Here is a 3,422-nt window from a genome sequence, read left to right on the forward strand (position 1 = left end):
ATCACAAAAGGAGGGCAAAACATCAACTCTAACAGGAATTTGGGAGAAGTTGGGTCCCACCCCCACAGATGACTAACTGCACCTGGGAGCACTGTAGGAGGGAGCCTCAGCTGGAGCAGAAATGGAACAAGAAGTCGAATTAGATGTGAGGCTTGAAGATGGGACGCAGCTCCGCAACGTCGTGATAAATTTTATTGTTTCTTAAGGGTGAGCAAAGGAAGTGGTTTTGTTTATTTGTTTTGTTTGAGAGGTACTGGACTCCTGGCGATGAGGCTGTAAACACTGTTGACATGACAACGGAAGATTCGGACCATTGTGTGCACTCAGCAGCAGGGCTTGAGAGGATTGACTCCAGGTTTGAAAGAAGTTCTGCTGAGGGTAAAATGCTGTCAATCAATATGCATGCTACAGAGAGATCTTTTGTGAAAGGAGAAGTCAATCACTGCAGTAAACTTCATTGTTGCCTTGTTTTAGGAAATTTCCGTGGCCACCCTGACTTGCAGTAGCTGTCACCTGACCAGTCAACAGTCATTGACATCTATGGAAGACGCTCCACTGGAAGAGGATTAGAACTGGCTAAAGGCTTCAGTGATCAATAGTATTTTTGATTGAGTTGTTTACCTCTTCTTAGACATAATGTTACTGCACACTTAACAGACAATGGTGTAGTATAAACATTTTATATGCACCTGGAAGTCCCAAAATTCGCATAACGCATTTTATTGCTATATTAATTTTATCTCTGTTATCTGAAACCAAACTTACAATATCTCTGAGGTATCCTGGTGTTCCGTGTGTGTGTGTGTGTGTGTGTGTGTGTGTGTGTGTGTGTGTCTGTGTATGTTTATACACTTATATGTAGATGTATCTACATATAATAAAATCCCCTTTTGAAAAGCAAAATTCCCTTATTGGCAATAAAGGGTGAAATATAAAGAGCTAATTTGCAGAGTTGACTGCTGAACGTTTGGCAATGGAGTTACTCAGCAAATGTTGGTGACCAAAGAAGCTACGAACCCCCTCAGAGGGCACTCTTAAGCATCAGTTGCTACTCACCTACACAGCCTCATTTATACTTTTAATAGAGTAATAATACTTGAATAAAGGTTGTCTTGAGCCTTTGGAGAAAGCATCTTGTTTTCTTAACGTGGCGACTCCTTTTTTTAAACCTGAAGCCTTTGTTCCAATTAGCTACAATATACAGATCTAGTGTGACTCCACAGAAATATATCATGTACTTCAAATATGTTTAATATGGCAATGCCACCAACCAGCACAGCTCAAAAGAAGGCATCTTTTTTCCCCTTCCTTTTCCTATCTGCCGTTTAATTTCATTACGATTTCTAAAAATTCTCTGGTAGTGTACAGCTGCTGTGTTGTTAATAGCCTTGAAATAGAAATGTGTTACTTTGCTTAGAGAGAGAGACATCTGCATACTGTAGAAAAACAAAATCATGTGATGTGATTAATACGGGAAGATGGTTATTGGTATTTTTAATGCACATTGTTTAAACTCAAATATGTTTGCCTTCCAGCCGTTTTTCGATATGGTGTTCTGATATATGCTTTAAATCTGTGATGCTTTAAGAATTCACATAAAAAACGAATGTTTGCCAGTCGATCCAACACCCCCTGCTGCTAGTTGGCTAGAGATTTTTTTTTTTGAATGTCACAAGCAGAGCCTTTGATATGCTACCCCAGGGGGCTCTTTATCCAGGATGATGGAAATAACCACTCCCAACATTTGGTCCTTCTGCCATCTTTGTTCCTGTGGTCTTGAAATTTGCCCTGGCAATGAGCAGGAGTTTTACTTTCATACTACATTTGGAAATGGCGGAGTATTTAAGTCCTGGGAGGGCAACAGGACAGGTTCAATAGTTTGCAGATAGATGGATTATTACAGGCTTCAAAATCATAATGAGAGAGAGCATGCATGCCTTCTCTCTTGAACATCTCTTGCTACATCATAAATCTTTTTGTACTGTGCCCCCGTTCCCTAATAATTTCACAAGTGGTCAGTCAGGACTCAGATTTACACCCAAAGCCCGAGCACTGACCTCACCAGAGGACACAATTTATGTAGTGGAGGCTGACCGAGTATGGAATGCAATCCAGTCCTGTGACAAGAGTTGACAATTCTCTGATCAGACCGCTCCTGCTTACCATTTGTGGGAAATCAGTGCTTCACGTGTCCTAAGAGGGTACCTGCTCCAGTCCCCTCCTTTTGCGGAGAAAGATGAGAAACTGGGAAGCCACTTTACTGGAGGGTTATACATCAAAGAACGCCTCCCTTTTCTGCTTGTCTTAGTCCCTGTTGTACAATTATAACCCAATGCCCCAGGCTGGGCAATGACTAAGGAGCAGAATTCTATTGGCTGTGGTTCTGGGGGGTAGGAAGTCTAAGATAGAAGGGGATGCATCTGGCAAAGACTCTCTTGCTCAATCATCCCATGGCAGGCAGAAGGTGGCAGGTGAAGGTAGGCAGGCTAGATTCATGCTCCTGTAAGGAGCCCTCTCCTGTGTTGGTAGCATTCATCCATTCATGAAGGCAATGGCCTCTTAAAGGTCCCAGGACTCAATAGTGTTGCAGTAAGGATTAAGTTTCCAAGACATGAATTTGGGGGTGGGGAGTCATGTTTGGGCCACAGCAGTGCTCATCTGCCATCTGTGCCTTTAAGAAAGTGCAGTACCTGCTCCTACCACCATGGAAAATCCAAGAAGCAGATTCCAGAGACCTTAAACCCTCCTGCTTTTCCATGGAAGGAACAAGGCCTCTCTTACTCTTGCCTTTTGGAGCCACAGAGGGATTGTTTGCTTGAGATCTTGGCCAAGCTAGAAGACTCAGAAGATCTTCCCTGGCCCATAATCATCCCCAATAGGTGTTATAACAACCAAAATAAAATGCTCATCAGACTCTAGTCAATAACATGCACCCCTAAGCCACACATGCTAAAATGATCCCTTCAAGCTGGAGGAAGAAAGCAGAACTGTTTGACAAATGGTGTTAGGACAAAAGGGTAGACATCTGGGGAAAATAAATAAATTGGCTCTATACTTCTCATCCCATCCAATGATCAATTCTAGATGGATCGAAAATTTAGATAAGAGAAATATAAGCATTAAAGTATGAAAAGAACCTGATATAGTTTTAATTCTTGGAAAGATTCTTTTAAATCTTTCTTCAAAATTTTGGATCCATCCAAGGAAATGTTAAGAAACATGAGTATGTAATAGCAAAAGCTTTTATGTGACAAACACATACACACATAACACACACAGGCACACACACACAAACACATGCACAGTGCATGCATGCACACATGCAGGAGTGCACACACATGCACAGAGCCCTATAAGCAAAGTAAAAAGTAGAAAAATGCAAAAATTTTAAAAATTGCAACTCATATGTAAAATGAGGTTTA

At 41.4% G+C, this 3,422-nt stretch overlaps 1 long non-coding RNA gene across 1 annotated transcript; it reads left to right on the forward strand.

Annotated features, from left to right (window-relative positions):
• Nucleotides 1-297: 297 nt before the first annotated feature.
• On the forward strand, nt 298-713 carry LOC131923142 (uncharacterized). The gene is made up of 2 exons (XR_009382530.1): nt 298-378; nt 475-713. It is a non-coding gene; the product is annotated as an uncharacterized LOC131923142 (long non-coding RNA).
• Nucleotides 714-3,422: the final 2,709 nt, after the last annotated feature.

Source organism: Peromyscus eremicus, chromosome 13 (assembly GCF_949786415.1).
Source record: "Peromyscus eremicus chromosome 13, PerEre_H2_v1, whole genome shotgun sequence".
NCBI lineage: Eukaryota > Metazoa > Chordata > Mammalia > Rodentia > Cricetidae > Peromyscus > Peromyscus eremicus.